The sequence below is a fragment of the Anser anser genome (assembly GCF_964211835.1).
Source record: "Anser anser genome assembly, chromosome: 3".
Classification (NCBI taxonomy): domain Eukaryota; kingdom Metazoa; phylum Chordata; class Aves; order Anseriformes; family Anatidae; genus Anser; species Anser anser.
This window is the reverse complement of record NC_139722.1, coordinates 51551581-51579170: the sequence shown is the minus strand read 5'-3', so window position 1 is coordinate 51579170 and position 27590 is coordinate 51551581. Positions and strand designations below refer to the sequence as shown.

Below are 27590 nucleotides of genomic sequence, written 5' to 3'. Positions count from 1 at the left end.
TATTTGTTCCCTTTGCTGGGTTCTAACTCATCATATTCTGAGCAAGCAATCTAATTAGTGGTATGTAATTGTATTTGATTTTATTTTCAAGACAATGTCCAAAATATAATGGTTGATGTTCCAGATGCGTAAGACCACAGTGCTTTTCAGCTCTTTTTTACTTACTTGAAAGTGTTTTTTGTTTGTTTGTTTGTTTTTTAATCAAATGGTCATATGAACTATAGCTCTACTGGGAGATACCTCTTTGAAGACTGTGGATTTCTTTCCAGTTATCAGATGGGAAAGAATTTTTTCTTCTCCACACTTAGACTTTTCATTCAAGTTCTCCTATCCAGTCTCTTTGGCTCCATCTTGTGATACGCTTGTATTAGAGTCTATACATTGCAATCATCACCTCGTATTTGCTATCTCTCTCAGAAAGCCCTGCTATTTTATTTATCTATCTATTTATTTATTTATTTATTTATTTATTTATTTATTTATTTATTTGTAATAATCAGAATTTTCCATTTGCAACAGCTCAGGACCCTGAACTGATTTTGTGTATCAGCTCCAACACAGAAAAACAGGGGAAGCAGAGAAAGCTCTAGTAGTGTAGTCCCTTTGGATTTATCTCAACATAAGAAATGAATACAGAGTGTGTTTTTTGTTGTTGTTGTTGTTTTTTAAATCATTATGAACACTAATACAATATGCATATTTTCAATAATAATGACAACAACAATAAAAATATGAATTCTTTTCAATGTTCTTATGTGAAGGCTCAGAGCAGTTTAATAAGACTAAAATTGTGTAAATAATACTTCTGAGGCACTCGTAATGTTGTGATTTTACTATAATGTGTATTTGCAAACTGTGTGAAAGAAGTGAAGCAAATGATGATGTCATATTCCTAAGGTAGTAAAAGTAGTAGTGTGTATTATTAACTAGCGTGTGCAATTTCCTGAAAACTATAGTGTCGTATAATTCCAAAGCTATATTGGTTTTGTTTGCCTTCCTTATGGGGATAGAATAACTGCATAATTAAAGTTACATACTAGTGGCATTGGAAATAAACTGAAAGGAAGAAAGAGACTCCTGAGCTACTTTAAACTCTAGAAATGCAACGTAGCATATGTCAAAATCCGGTCTACATCATGTCAAAGTTAAAGCATGTCCCAGAAGAACAGACTGAGCCTGATTACAGTCGCACAGTCACTGGTACAATTTGGACTCCATCTTGTTGAAATCACAGGTGTGAGATAGAATCTTTCTTTTTGTGTTCCAATTTTGTCACAGAAGGGCTTTTATGAAGGGAAAGGAAATTTGATATTTCTATCTATTTAAAATGATCCTTTTGAACCACATATACTCTTTGTTATGCTTTGTGTTCATACAGCTGTAATACACACCACATATAAATGAACAGAAGTCTTTTACAACTTACAAGGCATTTTTGAAGGTCACTTCAAGACCCCACACCTTAACTGCAAAGACCTACATCAATGTAGGAAACACACCTCAATTGTTTTGCCAAAGCTTTACTATTAGCCCAAATGAAAGCAAAACACAACAAAAACGCATCGTCTTTTTCCACATCATTTAGTTTTCTTTTCTTTCAACCATTTTCCTGTTTTACTTTAGAAATCCCTTTACTTGGCTTTCATGTTTCCTGCTTGCATCACTTCCTGTGCATCACTCGCATCCTGTCCATCTCTCTCTTGCAGGTGGCATCGCCTTTGCTAGAGAGACTTTGCTTTGTGTATTGCAGCACTTCCTGCTCTGCTCCCTGTCTCCCTGGGGCCCAGAAGCCGTCCATTTCCTTGGGAACATTCCTGTCCTGAAAGGGATTGTCGTCATCCTTCATTGCAAATACTCAGAGGCCTCTGCTATGCATAAGCACAAAGAGAGGAAACAAGGGGAATTTTAAACTTTTGAGGAATATGGTAATTTATGAGGGACCAGCATTTATGAAACAAAAGCCAGCGGTGGCATTAGAGGGTCAAGAATAGTTTCCTCATGAGAGATGGAGATGTTGACACCATCAGCCTTTTACCTTCAGTCAAGCTTATGAAAATAACTTTCACCAGAGGGACTGAATGAAAAAGAAGTATTTCTAGACTTCCTAATCACAATTTGCCTCAAAAGCAAAAAAAAAAAACAAAACACCACAACAACAAAAAAACCTGCCTTTGGCATCATTGTATTTTCCAGTGACTTACTGTAAATGTACATGGCTGTCCTTGTTATTGCATTTCCTATATGCAAGAAAATGAGTGTGATGTAAAAGGAAAAATGATGAAAATAGTGCAAAGAAATATGTCAAAAAGAAGCTGTCTTTTCAATGATCACTGGTTCTGTTATTATACGCCCACCTCTATGTAATTACCAGGTGTTAGCATTTTTAAAAACACCAAACAATTGTTTAGCCTATAATTTTTTCCTCAAAAATGAAAAAAAAAAAAAGAAAAAGAAAAAGAAAGAACCTGTCTTTTATTTTAGAGTACAGTAACAGAACTCTGTTATGATACTACTGCTCAGAAAAAGGGAGCTGAGACTACTGACATCAGCAGTTCCTTACAAGCTGCTGCTTCTACCACAACAGTTGTTAAAAACCTTAACTTAAATTCAGTCTTGGTCTGAATTTCTCATCTGTGCCATGTGTTCTAAGGAAAGTGAGCCACTACCAAGAAATAAAAATAAAAATAAAAATAAAAATAAAAATAAAAATAAAAATAAAAATAAAAATAAAAATAAAAATAAAAATAAAAATAAAAATAAAAATAAAAATAAAATAAAAATAAAAATAAAAATAAAAATAAAAATAAAAATATTCTGTGATAGGAAATAATGCTCTGTGGGAAGATTCTAGGAGTGTCACAGTTAACAAGCATTCACAAATTCTTATAACAGAATGGTTAATAACAAGTGATATTTGGTATCTGAGCAGTCAAACAAGCTGCTTTTCATCTGATCAGGAAACAAAGAAAAATTATTCCACATATACCATCACTCTGTACATTTTAAATACTGAGTGTTGAGCAACTACACCAGCTGAACAAGTCCTTTATGGCAACTTCAAGATACGCTCCATTTAGACCCACTGTGATTTGTTTGTATTAAATGTGTTATGTCTTTTCAGAGAAACAGGTGAAAGCATTCGAGTTTAGGAGAAAAATGTATTTGCCCAACTAGCTTTTCTACCCATGCCTTTTCTTTCATCTGAGAGTTTTAGCTGAACTTCAAATGGTGGACAAGTGCAATATGTGCTTTCATATATGAAATACTTTTAATATGACCTCAAACTCATCGCATTTTTACCTCTTGTATTCATAAGACTACTTTTTGGCTCTTTGCCCAACCTAAAGAGGCAGGAAATGGGAGTATCAAAGACCTGAAATTCTTTCTTGTGAAAGGAAGGGAGAGAATGCTTTCTAACTATTTTTTTTTTTCTGAGCACAACATTCTCTCACCATTTCTGTACTAGTTTTGTGCAATTCTGTTACATTTCAGCCATTCCCTTCAGACATCTACTTGGCTCCTCAGTACGGTCTTAACTGCAGAATGATGGATGGGTGGGAGCACACCCATAGATAGGGGTGCTCCTTGGTTGGGTGTGCTCCATAGGAAAGGATTCCTTCCTCTGCATCAAGTATGAATGCACCATTCAAGAAAATGAGTGTGATGTAAAAGGAAAAACGATGAAAATAATGATGAAAAAAAACATGCTGGTTTGAGCTTACAGCACTGCTTTCATTGTCCTGCATGTGAGATCATGACTGTCTTTCTTTCATGTCTTTCTTTACAAACAGGAAAACATCGTATAAGTGCCTTGCTGAAGCAAAACCCTCTTTTATATCTCTAGCTTTTACTTTACAGAGTCCTTACGATGAAATATCTCTTCCAGAAGAGAGACAGCTCTTGTTCTGACACCTCATGAAGTTGTCCCTGCTTCCTTCAAGGTTTCACAAAAGTTCCTGCTACTGTTAAAAGCCCGACCATTTGAGATCTGCTAGCCTGAAAATCTCATGTATCAGGGTTATTATGCTCCCATAGCTCCAGTCAATCAAATCCTTTGGAGATGGGTCTTTGCTGGGAGCAGAAGGCACATCACAGCTAGGCTCCAGTAATGAGTTGCCCATGCAGATCAGCAGCTAAATAGCCCATAAAAGAGTATAGCTACATCCAGCTGCTACTCTTAAAAATGAAACACAGCATTGAAGACAGAATTTTTTTCCTTCAAGTTCATACCTGAGGTCAATGATAATACTTACAGCACAGAGGTGGGCTAAACCTGATGTTCTCCAAACACAGCTGTTTAAAATATGGCAGGTCCCTATGTATCAGTCAGGTGGATGGCTCCCAGATGACATCAAAGCTAGCAGCAAGTAAGGGATTGGTCATAAAATATGTGATGTGAATTCTTTTGAGGACTGCGCTGTCTACTTTCTTTTCTTCTTTATGGCATGCAAGGAATTGGTCTCAGCCCATGCAAAGCTCTCTTAAAGTGTTACCTTCTGAGTATTACTCCAGCAAGTAGCCTTTCTGAAAGTCAGCAGGTCTGAATTTAGCAGAGTATGAAAAATTTTAGTAGTGTGCCCCTATGACTTTTTATTTATTTATTTATTTTCCTTTTAGGTGGATAGTTTGTGCCCTCACTCACAGATTTAATTATTCAGCATGGCTATTGTATTCTGGAACATAATAAAATATTTATTATGAAAATCAGTTTTGAAAATATGAATATGTGCAGTTTTTCAGTGGGTTCACTGTTGATCTTTAGGCTCATATTCATCTCATGTAACGCCCTGGATTCTATAAGGGTTGATTTGGCATATTTGGCAAATATTTTCTTTATTATTCATTTTTTTTCTTTGTTCTGCTACTAATTGTAGGCTTATATTCTGCAACGACAGAAAGATCTCTTGCAGAAGTATCAATATTACTTTAACTCTGGCCAGCATTAATTGCACTGGCTTGCATTTTTCAAACCTTTCTCACTGTTTCCCTTGTGACAGATGTAATGCACATACTGGAGCCAAGCATTTACAGTCATCTCCTTTCCCTCCTTTTTGGCTTGTGCACACACCCCTGAGGAGTGTGCACAGAAAGCCCAAGGAAGCCATTAGCTTAAGGTTTAGTGAATACAGAAAGCATGAGATTTACAGAACTTGCCAGCAAAATTCACTGTTCAGTTCCAGAATACATTATGCTGTTCCTGGTTGTGGTCTCGAGGTTAAAACAGGGAAGTGGAATTCCAGAGTCCTGGCTTCTTTCCTGCAAATTGTCCTGTATAAAAATTTCTCTGCCTCAGTTTATTCCTTGTAAAGCAATAACTGCAGTTCACCTCCCTCCACATACCAGAACTTCTGGTACACTTTGGAACCTTAAAAATATGCTAGGAAACTTATTAAACTTATTTCAACAGCATGTAGGCAGTCACCTACAACATGCTGCACAACTGGGCTAGCATAGGAAAGAATAAACAAGTACATCAGAAAATCAGAAAGATTAATGTTTATGAAAGGCATTTAAGAGACAGATGCTAAAAAAGTTATTCTTCTCATTTCTATCAGTGACCAGAGCTCAGACTTTCCAGAATCTGGAATTAGTTCTCATCTACTTTGGTGTCTCCTCCCCCCAGCCTGTAAAACAAAGTTGAATTCCCAAGAGACAGGAGCACACTTTCCTTAGAAGATATGTATTTAAATGTATGCATATATATGTATAAATATTCTGTGGGTAGCAGAAGACAAATTCTCTGTGTTCTCATTAGACCCTTCTCCTGAGCTGGGGTGACCTTATTTGAGCAGCTGGGATCTACTCCCCTCAAACTTCAAGCTTCCACACAAGATGAGGATCCTTTTCTTCTCCTCTACCCCTTCCACTGAGGGCCTTCTATTGTAGCACAACAACAGTGCTCAGAGGAGCACCACAGGTGGGAACAGGGGAAAGGGAAATGTGAGACCTGCTTCTAACACTACTCCCCCTGCTACCGGAGCATGGAGTCTACAGAAGGAGCATAATTCCAGCCATTCCAAGAGGAAAAGGAGCAGGACTGAACTTGACTGTTGATAGTCAACTACTGTGAATACCATGAAATCACAGCAGTTTGGTTCCTCATTTTATCTTCGTTTAACATGGCATGCTTCTGGAAAACCATACAGTAACCTTAGCATTTTATCTATCCTGATTGTTGCTGTTATGAGAGACAACTCTTACTGCAGGCATATCTTCATGCTGGATTTTTCAAGTATGAAATCCACAGGCACTAAATTATAATGTTTCCATGCTCAGCTTGTGGTTAGCTCAGTTCTCAGATGATCGACATTTGGAACTCTTTGGCCTTAATGGAAAATCCCTTCACCTTTTCAGAGTGCTGCTGCATATTCCCAGGAGCTGCTGCCATCTATGGTTCCTTTAGATGCCTCTTAGACCTTCCAAGTGTTCTGTTCCTTTCACATGAGCTGAGACAGAGTCTCACAGGAAGCCCCTGTCTTCCTTCTTTGGACTCAAAGGGGTCACCAGACTTCCAGAATCATCGTGTGAGCCACATCCAAAAAAGGTTCTGTGCTTTGTATTGTCTCTAAAAGTTCATACCTGGGGAATATCCTCAGACTCACAGATAACACAGGCATTGAAGTCCACGTAATGGCTTCCTGATTAACAGGTAATATGTAGTTCCTGAGCTCCCTGACTCTGTGCTTACCGAATGTTGTTTTATTCTCCTCTATTTTTCTGCCCTCACACCCCTTGCCATTAGGTGGGACAAGAAACAGTGAAGATCTCACAGAGTTTAGTGACCATAAGTCATTCAGCCTTACTTGCACAAATTATTTCTACAGCAGTGGATCTCTCTTTCTATATTTGCACAAAGACTAAAACTACAAATCACATGCACAAATGTTTTGGGAAAATACATGCATTATGTCTGCACCTGTTTTGCCAGACACTGAGTGCGTTAGAGAAAAAGCTGAGTGTTCTGATGTCAAAGGAAAATGTTCTGCAACACAGTGACAGCTGGATGCAGGAAGAGCTACAGTCTGCAGCTCAGGACTGGCAGGAATCTGAGCCAGTGCCATGGCAACAGGCATCAGTACCTGTCAGGAGTTGGGAAGTCACAATATTCATGGCGTGCGTTATTGCTGTGCATTTGTGTCAGTGACATCGAGGCCACATTGCAGTTTACATTACAAAGACTTGCTCCCTGTACAGAATTGCTCTCGGGCAGACTTTGACATTGAAGACTGCAAAAGCAGATTCCCACCCCTAAATACTCAGACTGCATTTAAATCATACCTATGAAAGCCCTAAATAAAAATTAAACCTGGCCATGGCTGCAGGGGGGTTTATGGAAGAAAAATCGTAATCACTAATTGCTAATTGTTAAGCAATTAGCCAGTTATGCTACAGGACTTTCAAAGCACGTTAAATTAACTAACAGACAAAGCTGATTTGTAAACAAAATGGCTGGATGTTCAGGAACCAATTAGAGAAGGAAAATTGGCAGCAGCTGGGAAGCTGTCAGGAGTCAGACTGGTATCACAGGAAGGCTGTTTGGAGCAGAGATCAGCTTGTCTTGTTAAGTATGAGCCAACTATCAGGATTTTAAAATATAAAAATATATTTATATTTATTTATTAAATATACTTAATGTATGTGATATCTATTTTATAGAATTATACATAAAAATATAATACCCTGTGTATAATTTTTCCTGGTGTTTTTAACTGATTTTTAATCAAAACTCTTGTTTTTGAAATCATTTGAAAACAGAGTAAAATACAAGGTGCTGTTGGAAAGCATTTCACTTGTTTCATACATTCTTCTCTAGGAGAAGAGCACTCTGTGACTCATACCCGTCTTCTCAGAGCTGTAGTGGTTTAGAGCATCATTTGACTTTATGCAATTAGTTCTCATGCAATTGGATTTGCAATTTATTCCTCTGCAGGTGAGGCTATGAACATACACTGTTTAGTAACAGAGACAATCTGGAGATAAACTCAATGACCAGTTACACAAAGGTAACACTTTTCTCAAGGGAATTTCAGAACACAACCACTGTTGTTTTAGCATTTTGAAATGTCAGAGGGTCACATTCTCCTGTGGCACAAAACAACAATGATGAAAAGTGTTTATTGGTAAACCGTGAGTCATATCTGATCATTTAGTTTACAACAGTGGCCTCAGTATGGGAAACAGCACAGGAAGTCCTGTCACAAAGCCACAGTCAATTGTGAGTCTTTGCTATGATTATTCAAGAGAGGAATTGAATCTCTGAATCTCCTAAACTTCAAGAAGAGTCTCTTGGTTTCTCTGGCCTCTTTGCAGCATATTATTTCATTCCAGTCTTTCCCTCACTGAGAACCAGTATTAAAGGAAGAAATCTCTTTGGAAGCAAACTGGAAAGCAAAAATAGAGACAAAGCCTGAAGGCTTTCTTGAGCACTACTGAGGAAAATCTCTCTTCTACATCACTGAAAGTTGGGTGCATACAAGGAGTTAGGTATGCTTTTAAGTGCCCGCCTTCGTGTGTTTCACTCTAGGAAGAGGTGGAGTCATTCGCTTCTAGTGAAGTCAAAGGAAAAGACAGGAGAACAAGGAGGATTTTCAGCATGAATGAAGGGTTCAAAGTCTGCCTTAGTAACAAATGCTATTACGTTTTCAGCTTTACTATCTTTTGTAGGAAGAAAAAAATAATGCAGAAAGGTATATGTAAAAATGTAACTGTTGTAGGTTCATCCTGATACTTTGGATCAAAAAAAATATGCGGCAGGTAACGACATATTACCTGCATCTGTCTTGTTGTTCTGATTGCTTCTTTTTAACTTTTCAGCCAAAAGTTTCTAGAGAAATCATTGCCTTGGCTGAGCAATCAGCCTCTAATCAAGATTCCCTAACACTAGGGCTTTAAATATATATATTTTCTCCTGTCTTAGATATGGAATATGACCAAACTTATGTCAGTCAAAATCCCCATTGGAGCTGCCTGACAGATTCACATCCTTTTAATGAACTCAGAGCCTTGTTAATTCTCTTCCACGTAACTCAGAGCACGCTATCTGTTTAGATAGTCTGTTTCCAAGTAAAAATTTTGTTTATTCAATAACCCCCTTTCAATTCATCTATGAACACACTCCAAATCAGCTGCGAACTCTCATTCAGTTGTAACAGGAAACAAAATGACATCTCTGGATCCAAAGGAGCCCTGAGAAAGTGGAAGGGACCGATGCTGCTAGGAGGAGAGGAGTGCAGCTTGTGGCTGAGCCTGGAGCAGAGCTGTTCTGCACAAGGGGTTGGTGCAGGCTGCCTGGGCTGCCGGCTGGAGCACAGGCACCAGCGCCAGCTGCCCACAGCTTTACATGACATAGTTGGCACTGTTGATTTAAACAGACTGATGAACGTGACCTCCTAAATGAAATGTTAGTAATTACACATTATAGACAGAGAACGCTCACATTAAGAGCATTTCATAGCAGGTTTCTTTTTTATTGTTGTTTATTTGTTTGTTTTGAAAAGGAGAAGTTAAGCTAATGTTCAGATGTGCACTCATTTGTTAATACAAATACTCAGTAGATATTCCCTATTGAGGGACCTTGGCTCTGCATTTCCTGCTCCAGTTCTTTTGGGTGGGGGGAAGAACACAGACAAAAACCAACAAAACAAAACAACAAAACAGAACAGCTTTCAAGTGGGTGTGAAAAGGAAGGATACTAACGTGTGAGATGTCAATAAGCATTTGCCTTGTTAAACTGTAATCTCACATATGTTAAAGTAAGAACAAGACCTAAAACGATACAGTTGTCCTTCGTGGAAGATTTATCATAGAAAGGTACACCATCAGCATCTCATTAGTAACCACACTTCTGGTCTTTCTTCAGGTTTTAGTGGAATGAGACATTCTTATGTAGCTGTTACTAGTACTTGAAGAAACTATTTTTGCTTAACATCCAATCTTCAGTAAAAATTAAACAAGAAAAGGAGAATTCAAAGACACAAGTCCCTCTGTCACAGCCATCCAAACAGTGACAAGACAAAAATCCTTGTTCTAAGTGCAAAGGGAAAAGATGTCAAAGGAAATAAAGTACTGTTGTGTTCTTATGAAGGATAACACTGTGAGGGCTACTCAGTACTGAGAGTGCCACAGAGTTTGCTGCAATACTGAGAAGAACTTGAGGAACAAAAGATAGGAAGATCTTCTGAACATGTTATTTGCAGGGATCACATACAGTACATAAATTATCTTTTAGTATTATTTAGATTTAAGTTATGCTAAAAATAGAGATGATAATTAAGTCATTTTTGTACCTCTAACTATCCAGTATAATTTATCATAAAGACCAGCTCCCACAGACCTTTAGAAAATAGGTAGCGTAATAGGTAGTCATAACAATTTATGTATCTAGCTCAGAGCTATTTGGGGCTCTCTTTACCATGATATCTAAGAGCTTTTTAAGGTTAACTGGGTAAAGTATTATCTAGCAGACTTCATGTTGGCTCCTGCTCTCTCCCTCACTTTAGTATAGAAAACTTTGTGTTGGCTATAAAGTAGTTAAATTTGTGGAAAAGTTGTATACAAATGGAATTGTAGTTTATACAGCTCTTTCTCCCTTTCTGAGGAGTTTCAGTTGTGTGTGTATATATATATATATATATAAAATCATATTTCTCCCTTCTGGTTTGGAATAAATAAATAAATAAATAAAAGTAAAAATTGACTATCAGAAGATGAATTATTAGTTAACATACCAGTAGCAGAACAGTGTCTTCAGAAGAACAAAGTGTTTCAGAAATCACTTGTTGTTCTTCCATAACTGGGATGTGTAAGAAGAAATGAAAGGAGTGGAAATCCCAAAGGGGAGCAATAATTTAATCAACTTGCATTGTGAGAATACTGTAACGAGCCTATAAAGCACCTGGGAGAGACAGAATATTGCTATCTACCCTGATAATGCTGCTTTCATGCATAAGATCAAACACTGAAAAGACAGCAACAGGCGAGTCATGAAAGAATAAAATTAGGAGCAAGCAACACTCACTAATGGAGAAATTATTTATTTTAGCTGGCTGTAAAATCAAGCCAACTCCTTCACTGAACCAAACTGAACAGAAAAATAAAATCTTTAAAAAGGAAAATACCCTAAGGTGGTGTAAAGTTTTTAAAGTAGTATTTGCTATTTTCTTAAAATTTCTTTTTCTTTTTTTTTTTTTTCTGGTTGTTGATGTGACTGTACACCTGTGTACGTCAGAGTTTCTTTTTTTTATATAGATAATACCTGTCTACACTGTACCTAAAAATGTATATTGTTTCCACTGAAGTGCTCTAAACTCTGAATTTTTGTCTGATATAAAATATCAAAATTTCACTCTATATTTTTGGATCTATAATGATCTAAATCAGGGGAAGAACTGTCGTAGCTGAGACTTTCCTTGCTTTCTATACCAGCTAGGATTTTTTTTTTTTTTAGTCTCTCCCTTCTGATACATTTAAGACAGAAAGCCCTTATTTAAATGTGCAGAAGTTTTGTTACAGGTGGAAAATGATTACATTCCTGATCCCTGTTCTTTGGGAATTCCTATTGGTCTGAATCTATTTATGATATTTTTTCTTTAAGTTTTCTTTACTTTTCAAAGTGCCTGTCATCTCTTTGGACCAAGAAGATAGACATATTTTTTCTGCACTGTGTGTTCATATACAATCAGTGATGCCATTTGGTTTAAGTCACTGATGGCCTTGAAGATCAGGGATGAGACCTTAAAAGAAATTATTACACAATCTGTTGGAATTGCAACAACAAAATATAAGTTCATGGCTGTCTTATTCACTCGGGTGTGTAATGGAACCACCTTTATTACTGTCTTGGTTACTTGTCTAGAAGTGACCAATTAGATGGAAAGCAGTAGCTGAGCTGGTGATATGTGAAAAATGTAGGAATTTTCAGTACTGTTAAAATAACGTTCTTCGGAGGGACTGGCAGATTCACCTCTCTAAACTGCCACTTCAATTAGCAGCAAACAGAGTAGTTATTTTCTTTGGATTTCATAAGCCTAATGTTGCAGGCATCTTGGCAGAACAAGTCATTGCAATACATCTGAGCTTTCCAGCACTCTGTTGTTTCTCTTCAGCTCCTTTAGGTTTTCTTTGTTCCTTGTCTCTTATTAGAGTGGAGACTCTCTATCTGCCAGCATCTAGACCACCCTACTTCTCTCTTATGTCCATCCATTATTGGGATGTATATACTATTTTCTTTCATAAAGACAAGTATTTCATGACTGCTTCCTCTGGTGGTGGTGGTGGTGGTTTTTTTGATTGTTTTTGTTTTTCAGAATAAATATTTTAATACTGAACAATGTTAAATAAATAATCCAAAATGTTTACACTAAATAAAAAAAAATGCATAAAAAATGAAATTAAGGGAAGCCATTTTCAGAATTTTAAAATGAATGTACTGTCTGTGCAGTGCTTTGCATGGCAGTTAGTCAGCAATACCACAGTCAGCTTAGCATTGTGCAGTCCTGGTCCCCAAGCTGGACAGCCTCTTGCAGGTCTCCTCCTGCGTATAGGTTTGCTTTCCACCAGAACCTGGATGAGACAGGCACTTGGGGACATGTTTTACACTCAGGTCTCATAAAAGTGGTTCTTTTTTTCATGATGAGCTCTTCCCCATCTGCAACAGTGCCGCATGTGACTTGCCATGTCCTTAGTAACAGCCACCAAGAGAACACCATTTGATTCCTACCATGGGATGTCTTACGGCTGATGGAGAAAAGGGTTCTTCATTCTTTTCTCTTAACTTTTTCCTAGATGACATCTCTTCTTGTGTATTAGCAATTATGTAAACGCATAGCTGTGCTTCGTGAGTACATTTCCTCCATGATGCTGGGAAAATAAAATTACTTTTCCAAAATCAGCTCACAAATAAAGCTGAATCTATTGGGATATAAAATTATATTTTTTATCAAAAACTGATGATACAGATTGAATCAAGAGAAAAGCATCTCCACAAGCAAAAGCAAATTTCCACTTGTAGTTTCTAGTGACATAAATAAGTTTTCAGTTGACTTATAGGGAAGAAATAGGCTATGTGAATTATCTCTATCTTCTTTTTCTTGGTACCTCTCAGCTGCTTTAACTTTAAATTTGCAGTTTACGATCAGTGTAAAGTGTGCAATTCATCATAGCATGCTTCTACATATTGTCAGGACAAACAGTCTTTGGGGTGTCATTTGTCTTAAACGGAAGGTTATTTGAAAGGTCATTGAAACAGATAAATTTTTTTTTTTTTAATTAATTGGGGCATACTGAGTGTAGAAGATTGTATTTTATGTGCATACTGCTAAAAGGAAAAAGGGAAACTCACTGTGATTAAAAGGGTTTTATTTGTCTAAAATTATTTTCCCAAGGTGGAAAATATTAATTATATCTCAGTCAATAACTCTGAAGTTAATCTACCAGGTATTAGGGAGGTAAAGAAAAATAAATGTGGCAAATAAACAAAATTTTATAAGTTTGCACACTATTTTACAATACAGTAAATGATGTTATGTAGAAACCTTCAGCCAAGTAAATTTATTGCAAAGCCGGAGGCATGCTCTGCTTCTTTTATCAAATGATTTAGTCCTTTCAATTGTATAAAATGTTAAAGCTAATAAAGAGCAGCAGAACCTGCATTCCACAGATAATGAGGAATACAGTATTTAATACATATTTACAAGCTCAGGTCAGGCACCGTTTAAAGAGATGGTGACTCTCTTCTCACTTTCTTCACTAGGTGTAATCTTCAATATAAGATACTCCATTAGCTGGGGAGTGCAAGGGTATATCTTTTCATTAATTATGCAAAATTTTTGTAAATGGATTTTGATGTTAGCTACTCATTGTAGCTATCCTTTTAATATCAGCCACAGAAATACATAAATGAAAATACACATCAGTTGTGATGATCTGATTTTTTTGGTCACACTTGAGTGGAAATTCTTTGACTGGTAATATGTGGATGTTTACAATATGCCTGAGCTGATACTCGGGTATAAGACCTTTCCTTTCAAATGTATGTTTCATCATTCAGGAATTTATATCTCACTGAAAGTCATTAACACTAACTTTTTTAAAGGTTTTTGGAAAAAAAAAATCTTGTTTCTTCTACAGCTTTTCTCCTCTTTTGCTTCAGGAACTTAAAAGACAATGTTCAAAATGGGTTTTACAGGTGGGCACTCGGGTCACAGCTGAGATTGGGAAGAGAGAGGTGACAAAATGCTAAGCTAGGCAGCAGCATAAATCAGGGGGAGGGGAGGGGAGGGGAGGGGAGGGGACAGGATGTACCACATTTGTACCCTCAAGCCAATGTTACAGTGAGACTAATAGTCTCTCAGTATCACAAAGCAGCACAACAGTATGGCTGCTAGGAACAGAGATGCAGGTCCTCAGCTTTGCTCAGGCTGGAGCGTACAGAATTCTCATCCAACCCAAGCTTTTTCTTAGCATACTTTTTTAGAGACTAAAAGGCATTACATCATGTTTTTGTTTTGTTTTTAATAAATCATGATGAGTTTGGAAGGTTTTCAGCTCTTGCATCCATGCTAATCACTGTATTTGTTATTGATACCCTGGCATGCCTGTGCTATTGACAGTGCACCTGTTCACACACTTCATTCTCCAGCTCTGCTGACAGGAACAAGCCTATATGCAGCAATCTAATTCTTCATGGGTCCTTTTTCTGTTTCTCACGTTACTGTGCTAACATCACCAGTAAAGGACAGCACTGTGTAAGAGAGAGATTTTTGTGGCTTACTTGAATAGTTTAATATAGGTTTCTCTGTGCCTTAAATGACAATAATCACAAAATATAAGTTTTATAGAGATGATATATTAATTATGTATCCCTTAGTATTCTCTTTAAATTCTATATTCAAGGTTCATGTTCCTGAGCATGTATTAATTGCTGTCCTTAATATTAATGAAAAATTTTATCTGGCCTCAATGGGATAAACATCAGGCACTTTGGTTCAGTAATGTAATAGTTACATGGAATATCTGATTCTATTTATTTTATTGTATTTTGCTATTCAGTCCCTCAGCTACAGTGTAGAATTAATAAAAATGATTTATAAGTAGCAGGAGATCAGGCCAGATTGTGTACCCTTTGCTCACTTTCTATAAGTACTGGTACAACTGCTATGAAAGCTGTAGTGTATTTCAGAGGTGCAAGACTTCTTCAGTTATCCGTAGGAGAAAAGAGAAATAACTTGTGACTATCTTTACTGAGTGCATTATTCATCCTCCATAAAGTTCTACTGACTGAACTGGGGAGAAAATCACAGCTTTGACTAAGACCTCTTCCATGCTACAGCTATACACCTTGAGCAGCTCCCCCACATATTTGTTACGTAAGTTATATTAATATGGACCACAAGATAAATAAATAAATAATGATCCTTTCTAACCTTTGTAATAGCCCAGCACTTCAAAGTATGATGCAATCATGCATACTTGATTCATGTGCCCTGATGATATAGATAACGCGTGAATACCTCAAATTTTTTTATATTTTCTTTAATGTACTCTTTCCTCATGTCAGGGTTAGTATCTCTGGTATATGTGTAAAAGTGAAGGCAAATTCTGAAGATATTTAAAAATGTTATTTTTCAACAGTTTAAAGCAACTGTTTCTCTTACAGTTTTGAAAAAATTCTTATTTTAGATATGACTTTCTGAGTAGTAGTAGCATTTTTAGTAACTTTTAGCTTTGTCAAGAATAAAAAAATAAATAAATAAATAAATAAATAAATAAATAAAATCTAACCATTTAATGTGATTCAATCATTCCATATATATAAATTATTACATTCATGGAAATGGAAGTATCCAATTTTTTTGCATACACACACCTTATTGGCTAATATGACACATTTGAGTTCCTCTGTGAGATTTAAGTAGGGGAAAAAACAAAACAAAACAAAACAAAAAAAAACACCTCTTCAATGCATGCAGAAACTAAAATGGAGACAATCTATAACTGAATAATTGAATTATTTCCAATCCTTTTATTCTTGGCACAGAACTGTTGCAAGCTGATTTTTATTTTATTTTTTTTCCCATCCAATATGATTCCTCTAGATACAGCTATTTCGCCATTCTGCTGAAATCACTGAATATTCAGACAGCTAACATTGCATGGCCTACATTATTTTTCCCCTGGCTTGAAACTCTTAGCAATCTTAGTATCAGAAGAGAGCCACCCACCATGACAAACTTGTGGGTTGATATAGAGGCTCTAGCTGGGATGCAGTGAATTTTCTTTATAGATGGGATATGTGACTAAAACTATGTTTATTACACACCAGCATTTTGGCAGTTGCTGAGCAGTGCTGGCATAGCACTGAGATTTTCTTTTATTTATTCTTTTTCCCACTCAGCCCCCTAGCCTGCCAATGAGAAGCAGTCAATGAATGCTTATTTTGCTTTGCCTGCACACACAGTTTTGCTTCACTAATTCATTTGTTTTTCTCTCAATCCCCCCATTTTCATCTTTTGCTCTTCTGAGCCTCGGCAGTGAGCGAGTGGCTGGGTGGGTGATTGGCTGCTGGCTGGGGTTAACACAGTCCAGCAGGTTAAATGAAGTAACAGCAAGCCATACAGACAGTCAGAAAGAAATTCATATCTGAGAGGTGCTTCTACAACTACAACTCAGTTTTAGTGGCATAAACGAATCTCTTTTACGGTAAAGTTAAAAAAACACAACATGAAACCCTACTGCAAGAAAAATGCTGCAGACCAGCACCATGAGAGTCAGTCACCAGTGGCTTAATCTCACCTGACTGACTTTCCCAGAAAAAGAGGGTAGGCACGCATGTAGACAGGCAGTGAAGAGCCTACACATTTGCTCTGAGATGTTAGATTTCCTCCCTCCTCCGAGATGTATGACTTTCTCCAGATGTGGACACAACACTGAAAGGATGGAAGGCTTGCCAGGCCAAAAACTGAGGAGAGGGTTTGGGACTAGCAATGCAGATATGCTTCTTGTTATGTTGTTAAACTGAATTCAGGGGAAAAAAATAAAATAATATATATATATCTATATTTTCACAGAAGAAACAGAGCAAATGAAGAATCACTATGTAACTCTTCAAAGGCAGCTACCCTGATCAGAGTATTGTTAGAATAAATACTTCAGCTTTCTTGGATACATAAGAGCAAACTCTCCATATTTAAATGATGGGATTGCAATAAATCACAAACCACAAGAGCATCATGTACACAGGATTTGTCAGGAAAGAAATGTTAAGACAAATCAGAGAAATCCTTGTTCTCCAGTCAAGGCAGGACCTGACAGATGGACCTTTAACTCTGTTCCTCTGCTGTAAAAACTTCTTGGCTCAAGTATACAGTCTCTTACCTCTCACCCTTGTCATCATTTTTTTAAAGGGGAGCAAAAGCAACACTTACTGCTTATTGCAAACAGCTGAAATACAGGCACAGAGTTTTAAGTGTTAAAACAAATCACTTCTCTTGCAGAAAGCCTAGGTGTTCAAGGGCAGAAAGTCTGAGCCAAGGGAATTATATTTAAACTTAACAACTTAATTAGCACTTTCTTAATTATTTTCCTCCCATGCAGATATTCATTTAAGCATTAGAAGAGTGCAGGAACCAATCTGTCAGACAAGACTAGAGGTAATTAATATTGCAGGTGAAGAATGCAGCCAGCAATATCACAATTTCTTATGGTGGCTTCCTTACAGAAAGCAACAACATCATTGCACAAATGATTTTCCTAAAATGTCCCTGCAATGACCCTTTGAGGAGAAATATCAAAATGCTATGTGAAACTTTCTAGGATATTTCTTGCCCTATTTTTCTCTTAAAATTTCTGATAAACCCTGTTCTAGCTTTGAATCTCACGTGCTCAAATTTTTTACCAGTCGAATCTAACATTCTAACATAGACATACCACAGCCAACTTTTTTAACTTTTTTTTTTTTTTTTTTTTAAGGTTCAATACCACAGGCTATAGATGACATGAAAGATTTCTGCATGGAGGCATATTAGATCAGCAGGCCCACATCTGCAAAGCCCAATAGCTCTCATGAAAAACTCATGCAGGACCCAGAGAGATGCAGCAGGCTGAAGAGGAGCTGTCTGCAGCTAAGCAAGGTAATGCTGAAGGGATTCATCCATAAATTATCAATGTTGAGTTCTGACAATCACAAAATAAAAATCCAGACTCATGACTATATCTAGCCCTTCTTGAGCTAAACAGAGACCATGCCATAGAAGAGCTTTCTTCTTCTGTCAGATCTGCAATCAGCTGCTGCCTTCTGGGTGCTAACCTGTCAGAACAAGTGCGGTGGAAGACCAAAACATGGAGTGAAATGCACTGGGCTTATCCCTCCCACAGGTTGAGATGGGCAGAGGACCAGGTGTGAGAAGGGCAGAGTGGAATGAGCCACAAGGAGTGCCACAAGTCAAATCACAGAATCATACAGTGTTTTGTATTGGAAGGCTCCTTAAAGACCACCCAGTTCCAACCCCCCTGACATGGGCAGGGACATCTCCCACTAGTCCAGGTTGCTCAAAGCTGCATCCGACCTGGCCTTTAACACCTCCAGGGATGGGGCATCCACAGCTTCTCTGGGAAACCTGTGCCAGGGCCTCACCACCCTCTGAGCTAAAAATTTATTTCTAATGTCTAATCTAAGTCACCGTCTTATAGTTTAAAGATGTTAACCCCTGACATATCACTACACTCCCTGACAGAGTCCTTCTCCACCTGTCCTGAAGGCCCCCTTTAGGCACTGGAAGGCTGTTTTAAGGTCTCCCTGGAGTCTTCTCTTCTCCAAGCTGAACAACTGCAACTCTGTCAGCCTGTTTTCATAGGAGAGCTGCTCCAGCCTTTTGATCACCTTCATGGCCTCTTACGGACTTGTCCTAATACAATCTCAATCCAGACATCCCATTTGCAGCAACTTAAAGATAATCGGTGCTGCGATCTGCACACAGATCGTCTATGAGAGCTTTTTTGTAGGAAACAGACACCCTTTAGGACTTCTGTGTCTCTCAGATTATCCAAAACTTGAGCTTAATAATGAAACTTTATTTGTGTCTCCTTGAGGATAAAACATGGAATTCCTACTCATCAGAAAAAAATATAGGTATTTTTCCTAGGAGATGTTAGGAAAAAAGACTGTAGTATTTTCCTCATAAATATCTTCAATTTTTGAAAAAATAAAAATAAATTAAGAAAAAAATAAATGAAAAATTACTAGGAACACAACATTTATTTTTTCTGTTTTCCATATTTATTATTTAAGCATTGGATGCTTGTGCCTTTATATAATTGTGTATGTATGTGTGTATGTTTGTATTTAAATAGCCATATAGTGAAAGCATACTTCTAATTGAATATTTCCAGTTTAATAAAAATACTGGTAAAAATCTAATAAAAATTATTCACCCTTAAATACATTCAATTTTTTATTATTTTTTTTAATATCTTGGATATTTTTAGTGGAAGCATTTCCAAAGTGAAATACATTGTGCTATGTAAAAGCATAAAAATGCAAGGAGAATATATTTATTATATTCTGCTTTCAAAAATATATTATTTTCTGTTTTCTAATTACATGAATATGAAAAGAGAAGAAGGAAATAACTTCTAATTATATAGAACAACTTTTTTTTAATTGAGAATGGAAGATAAATTCATTCATGGTGCTATAAAATATATGTGAAGCAATTATATCATCAGGATTTCTCTTTGTGTGTAACTTATGTGCTACGGAAATGGAGCAATTATGATATCATGACTTTTTGTTTTTAATTAGAAAATTAGTCTGCTGTTTGAGTAATTACAAAGAGATTCTCCATTATTGCATTTTTCTATAATAAGTATTAGAAGCAATTATAAGTAACAGAAGGAAAAAATAGCCTATTCGCAAAATAAAAAAAAAAAAAAGGCAATAATGCTGCTTTGCTATTAGAACAGCCTGAGGTGCACACCATATGAGATGTAGAAGATGCTCCTTATTGTAATGGTTTCAAATTCACATTATATTTGAAAAGCACAGGGAAAATAAAAACACAACATTTTATCCTTTAATTATAGAAAGACTAGATGATTTCAATTATATATAAGGTTCAGTTACACAATCAGCACAAAACTAGAAATCATGAAATGATCTTTTGATAGTTATTCAGACCAAGGACCAAAGATCCATTATATGGATGCCCATTAACAGCAGACAAGGCACCAATTCAGAGTGGCCTCAAACAAGTTGCTGTCACCTGGACTTTCTGAGGCACAACGATATTGCTGCAAAATAACTACATGTGATATGACATGAGGAATCTAGAATTTAAAACAAACAGAAATATCTGATTTGTGTTAGCAATCCCCATCACTGTAATTTGGGTACAAATCTGAGCACAAGAAAAGATAGATTCAGAGATATTCATGGTCTTTCACAGCTTCTTCCACATTTAGTATTGACCCAGCTTCTTGCACATTTAGTATTGACCTGTAAGACATGGGCTCCAGGTCTGTGTTATCCAAGAGAGAAAGAGACAAGTGTACAAGACAAATCCTAGATCTGCAATGTGTTCTTGGTCAATGTTTCTAGATGGTTAAACCAGAAAGAAACATAGAGGTCAGCTCTTAGTGATGATTTTTAAGTCTCTTGCTCCTCAAGTCAACACAGTTCTGGTCAAACAGTTTATCAGGGTATAATACAGTACTCTAAGTACTCTAAGTCCTCCTTGCTTCAGTATCATTTACAGATTCAACACTCTTAAAAGTAAGAAAATTCTTTCTTTGGTGTAGTGCTTCTTTATAATATAATGGAAAAAAAAATCAAAAAAAAAATCCAACCTCAGTACGTTATGCCTGCATGAAGTTTTGCATTAGTAAAGAGACTGGTCCTTGAATGAAATGAGCAATGCACTTGATTTAAACTGAATAGCTCTCACTTTAGTCATTATCCTTTTTTTTCTTTTTTATGTCATTAATGATTATTTACAGATGTTCAGCCAAGAATACATAATCTGCTGATTAGAGTTTCTATTTTAAAGTCAAATTTTGTAAACATTTCCAACTGGACACCCTACTTGCTAACGGGACTGTTTCAAATTGATTTTTTATGGCTCTGCAAGCTATGTCCATTGCTTACATGTTTGCAATTTAAGTCATCAAATTGAAATAATAATGTCATTATTTGCAACTGTACGTTGTTTTGGTCAAAGTTTTGTTACATTTCTACACCAAAGCAAGAAATGAAACTCTTATATCTACCTGAGCAAAAATATTTCTCATGTAAAATAAGCTGGTTTAAGGCAGTTTTTCCATGTCAAAATATGAAAACTTTGTTAGTGCCACATTCAACAAACATAGGTGTTTAAACAGCTGTGTTAAATAAGAATCAGTTCCAGCTTACTGAGGCTTTGCTCTCATGTTTCTTTAGGTGAAAACCATATCAGCCTTCATTGCATCTCATTTAAATCTGCTGTTTATAAAACTACGTTTTATTTTTGTATATTGATGCTATTCTATGAATGTTCAATTATGTATAGTGTCACTCTTCTTTTCCTTAGCTTGAAATAGAATGTTTTTGCATCATCCAGCCCATAAGACCCACACGACAGGTTTTCATCTGTAAGCCAGCATCTCACACACTAAATGATACTCTCATTTAGTAGTCCAGATATTCCCTTGCAGAAGATAGAGTTGGCTTTTCTGCAATCTGCATGAACTAAAGCCCTGTTCTCGTACAACCCAGGTGAATTATCTGACACTTTATTTGTGTGTACAAAAACATTTTTTTTTTCTGCAGGGTGAACAGAAATTTCATGCTGAACAGAGAGAGCTAGTTTTTATTTGAAAAAGAAATAATAGATATATTATATATGATATCATCTTAAACAACCTTGTCTTCCAAAATGTTGCTGACCTCTGTTATATGTTTTTAGCTACAACTCAGCTAAAGTCTTACATCTGCATGGGATTTGCATACATTTTGTTCTGGATGAAGATGTGTGCCCATTCTTATTACAGAGGCTGTTATTATTTCTGCTGTCTGGTTTTATAAAAGAGCTTAACTGTTGTTGGCCTCTTTCTCACATTTATTGATATTACAGGGTGGCTATTATAACTACTGTTTTCAGTGATTCTCATACCCTAACAATACTAAATCAAAGATATTAGGGTTGGTTAAAACTTTATGAATCTTTGTGGGCTTGGTTCAAATGCAATTGGATATTTGTGTGCAGTTCTGTCAACATGTATTTAAGATGTCTGTATCTTCTAAGAGAAAAAAAAGAAATTTTAAAGCATAATTCCTCTTTGAAATTAAACTCTTTATTAAAAAAATACCATAGGATTCAGTGTTTATTTTCTCTTTGTGATTCCATGGCGTGTATGTTCTCTTTATAAGCAATAAGATTTTCTTTACTTAACTACCACCAATAGACTCAGTGTGTGCTTTAAGCTCTTTTCTTTTCTTGCATCACTAACAATAAAGGGTCTCAAAACAAATTAGGCCACAGCTACATCTGAATAAACCCATGATATTTAAATTACACCCTCAGTGAAAGCCACTTAGTTTCGTTGTTAATAGTTTTGAACAAATTTTCAAGAGAAAAATTTACAAAAGCAAGTAAACAAATAGAAACAGCAAGCTATTGATGACCAAGATTTCCATGCTTTCCTATTGCCCGTTGCTACACTATTGATGTCCAGCCCAGAATCCTAACTGCTGTGTTGTAGCAATATAGATCTGAGCTCACAGTCACAGTCACAGTACTAAACAAGTCTGGAAGTGGTTTGATTTCCACTCTTGACTTTTTCAAAACTGCATTTGCATTTATGGAAAATTAAATAGCTGTTACCTATGGGAAATAGCTGCTACCTACCACAGGTTTTCAGCACCTGCGCCCTCCCAGCTCCTCAGAGAAGTGTCCTGACATGTTGGGGCTGGAGGAAAAAACAAAACAAAACAAAACAAACAAACAAACAAAAATTTATATAAGATTTTATGCTGTGAGAGTGAAGATTTGTGAGTGATAGTTATGAAACTCTATGCTGGAACTGTTTTACCACTCTGCTTTGAGACAAAATCCAGATTCCCCTACAAACACCTACTCTCTGAAAGCAGATAGGACTGAAACAGCTAGCCCAACCAGGAGATGTCAGAGAATGGGCCAATTGACCCTGAGCCTCTAAATCTCCACAAAGGATTAGAAAAACAAGGGAAACAGTGTGTTACATCAGGACTGACTGTTGGCTCTGATGAGGAAGAGCTCTGTAAAACATGGCAAGTTCTACCCAGAGCGAAGAAGGGGAAAGCCAAGGGATTAGACATACTTCATCAGATGATCCATAGCCAAAGAGTGAACAGGCACGTGTTCATATGCATGTATGTATCTATACGCACATCTTTATATGTATATAATGCTCACAGATACAGTTTTTCTAGGTAGCATCAGTGATAAAACCATTATCTCCTATAAAAATGTGTCACAGATCTTTGTGTTTTTGTTATATGCAGACTGGCTACTTTCTATACACACCGTGTTCAGAATAAACTTCATCTCTTTTAAAAAAATCAGTAGGAATAAATTCCCCTCACATCATAGAAATATTGTGTGAAACCCTTGAAATAACTAAACCTCTTATCACCCTGTGAATTTTAGCCAAACCAGTAATTTATTTTTATTGGTCTAAGTCTTAGGCATGAATACACAATTGAATATAACCTAGTTTTAACAGCTAGCATTTGAGCATGTTTCTAGAGCCTGGCAGACATGCTGCTGTTTATAACAAAATGCTGATAGCCCAGCTACCCCATCTGCAGAACAGTCCTGAATGTAAGAGCAAACTAAACAGACCAAATGGTAAGGCTCTGTTTTCAATATCCTTGATCAGATGCATAACCAGTCTGAATTTAAACAATCACTCTATTTCTTCTTTCAGGAATGAAGGGTCAGCAATCCTTCAAAAATATTTAAATTACAGAGTATTAGTTGTTTATTATACTTGTTATAACACAGTATATTATCTCTAGCTATTCCTTTATTTGTAGTTTTAAATTCTGATATCTTCTTTTTTGTCTTCCCAGTAACCTTCCATGAAATGATAATAAATTCCTCATCCATTTTATTGTTGTTGCTGAAGATGAATAGGCCTAGCATTGGCAGTTACATCTGAATGCAAATTAAATGTAAGTTTGGGAGCAATTCCTATGGGTCTGAGTTGAAACACAAGTCTATTTTTTTTTTCCCACATGCAGTCTTTATATCACAAAATTAATAGGTAATTTTTCTGTGCAAATGTGAGAAGGAAGTCTTTTCTGAGGTATGCAAAACAACAGGTTAGGTCAAATCCGCCTCTTGGATATATATACATGAAACCTATTTACTAATTAAAGGGCAAGAAAACCACAAGTGTAAATTGCATTTGGATTTATGGGTTCACAGCACATTTGCAGAGACAGAATAAATTGCCCACAATAACATATTTGAAAAGATTCTCCACTATGAAATATCTTTAAGGATTTATGTGATTACTAATGTGTACAAATTGTTATACAATTTGAGTATCATTGTAGACGGTAGAGTTGCTTTTCCCCACACCCTTTAATTATAGCTTGTGAACTGCAACTCAAAAGGGAGCAAGGTTGAATCCAAGTGAATGGGACAAGCTGAACTGAAGATAATTTTATAGACTGACCTTCCTTCCTGAGTTGAGATCCGCAACTACTCTATGTCTGTCTGCTGCTCCATACTTATCCTTTCCTGATATTTACAGAATGTTGCAGCTTCCAAGAAGGTAAAGTTCAGCTTTAAGACTATTCAACTCCAGTTTCAAAGTCAAGATAAAGTGTAAGAAGATGCTATTGACAAGATACCCTGAATTATGGTATTTCTACGAAAAATTAACTGATGGTTGAAGATATGGACAGGTACACACACATTTCTGTACCAAGACTAGTCACCTACTCCCAGAAAGAAATAATCAGTGCTAGCAAAAGTTATTGCTAGCAGTGTATCAGGTCTGCTGTCAACTCACTGTCCAATTCTCATCTTTCTGCTAGAAATAAAGGGGCAGCCAATCTCAACTCTGGTGCATAGTTTAGGAAGCTCATACGATGAAAAGGGATGTGTAACATGCAGTACAAGGGAGCCTTCATTTGAACAGCTCTCCATTAGTCCAGGCAACTCCAGCTCATGTGCTCTTGGGTTTTAATACACATTTCCTCTTTATTTTCCCTTCTGTTTGTAGACTGAGGGGATAATTATCCATAGGTGAGGTGTCAGTACTGGTATCAGAACATGCTCAGAGACAAGAAAGCTTCACATGCTTCATGATGAGATCTAGAAAGAGAGGGCGGATGTTTGTTCACTTAAGATTTTGTAATCAGCAAATGCAGTCTCTCAGAACTAATTGCTTGTTCATAATGATGGTGTATAAAACAGAAAAACTCCAGCTTTACACAAGCCTCAGCAAAATTTGCCCTCAGATAGTATTTATTTAAGAAGTCTACTCAGAATAGATGCTAAAAGTTCATGTTTACCTAGAAGACACGTGGGGACTGCATTTTCTATTCACAACATGCACATTTAATCCTCATTTCCAGTATACAAAGAAGAGCAAGTGATGTATACAATAGTTAAGATGAAGGAGTAAAGTGTGTGGTTTTGCATGGAAAATACATGCAAGTATTAAAGATTTCAGCAGGTGTGTTTTGTGTAGTCAGAATGTGCATATATTCTGTACTGAGTAAACTTATCTCCTTCCTGGCGCTTGACTTTTAATATTAATATAAACAACCTAAAAGTAACATAATTCTGTTTCTCCTGAGCATGGCCTGAGCTTGGCTTTTCTTCCAGTTTTTCTTTGTAAGGCCATATTCTTTCCATGCTAGACCAGGTTTTGTCAAGCTCTTTAGTCCTGCTGGATTTGAGATAACAGGAACTGCTTTCAAAGCAAGTCAGACAAAATAGGTCTGCATCTCCCCAAAGGAGACTCCCATTTGACATCACTCTCAGACACTCAGCGAAGAGCTCAAAGCTGAAAACTGGCAAGGGGTGATGAATAAAAAATACTCTAGAGACTGGGGTATTTTAGAAAAATAGAGACTTTGAAAAAATATTCAGACCCACCTCATTTATAAACGAATTCCAAATGAAGCTTCTTTCTGCTTTGCCTTGCACTTAGCAATGCCAAGTGGGACAATTCCCTTTCCTCCAGCAGTCTGAGGGCTGGGGTCTTTGCTTCCAGCACCGAGCTGCCTCCTGCTTCAGAAAAGGCAGAAGGACTCTGCATCTCAATCTACATGTCTCAACATTGCAGCAACGCTGGCTGAACTTGATGACGAGCAGGATTGGAAGTCACGGTCCAGGTCTGCGTTGGAGAGCAAGGGGCCAGGCTGCATGCAGCCTCCCTTATCTGGGGGAGGAAGTCAGCTAGAGCCAGGATGATATGAATTAGCACTACTGTTTTCTGTACAGAGCTCCACATGCCTTTTTACAAACTTTTCATCAGCTAGCATATGCAATGAGGAAAATACGTGACCATTCTCCGTGCTTTTGTATTATTGCTACCTAACTTAAAACTGTCTCACATTATGAAGGTGAAATGCTGAAGGCTGTCAAGCAAAGCTGGAGAAAAAGCCATAGTCATTTATTTCCCTTCTCAAGTTGGCACAGTCTAATGTATACTGTGTTTTACAAATTCAGTTTGTTTTGAGCTTGAAGACAGCCTGCATTACTCAGGCTTGTTGCAGATGCTTCTGTTGTTACCTGACGTGAAGGTTACTCCTGTTCTGCCTGGGTGAAGGTTGTCATCTTGGCATTAGGCGACACTTCCAGATTTGCCATCAGGGCAGCCAGGTGCCAGCCATAGTTGTACCAACAACCCTTCCACAAGGGACAACTTTTAGCACTGTCAGTCTCACCCGGTAGGTTTGTCCTAAATACAACGTCTTTTCTACAGTTCTGAATAAGGTAGTTCTGTAAAGTCATCGATGTTTTTAAGTCTGTTTAAAAACAGGTGTTGTGCTGTGCCAGAACATTAAGAATGTGCTTCTCTCTAGCATGGGAAATGTCTTCTTGTTAAACGTTGAAAAAAATGTGAATTTGTTGCATCATACCACAAAATGAATTTTGTATTATTGACAGGGAAACTGAGAAATATATCTGGAGTCATTTTTTTTTCACAGATTTCCATATAATGAAAATATTTTTTTATTACTCAGCACTAGTAAAAAAAAAACAACTTATGACATAACATGGGTGTTACCGTTTCATTTTTTTTCCTGGTTCATGCATTAATTATCTCTATTCATTTTTATTGTATTAATTATTAATCATATATTAATGCATTTATTAATTCTAAAATAGGCATTTCTAGATATAATTTAAGGTTTTGCTAGCTGTGCATACAACTCAATTTGAGGAATAATTATTTCAGCAGCCGTGTATTTAACACTAGCACCTAAGATCAGACAAAATGCAAAGTTGCCAAGCCACAGATTTATGCTAAACTTTTAGAAACCTCCCTCCCTTATTTCTATATGTGTTTATAGGATACATAAGGAACCTTATAGGTACTCAAGACTTTCATTT

The 27590-nt window shown here is 36.7% G+C and overlaps 1 long non-coding RNA gene across 1 annotated transcript in view; it reads right to left on the bottom strand.

Annotated features, from left to right (window-relative positions):
• Positions 1 to 26448, bottom strand: part of LOC310897701 — an 82835-nt gene extending 56387 nt beyond the window's left edge. Inside the window, exon 1 of the long non-coding RNA XR_014582490.1 lies at positions 26127 to 26448. This is a non-coding gene — a long non-coding RNA (uncharacterized lncRNA). The remainder of the gene's footprint in view (positions 1 to 26126) is intronic.
• Positions 26449 to 27590: the final 1142 nt, after the last annotated feature.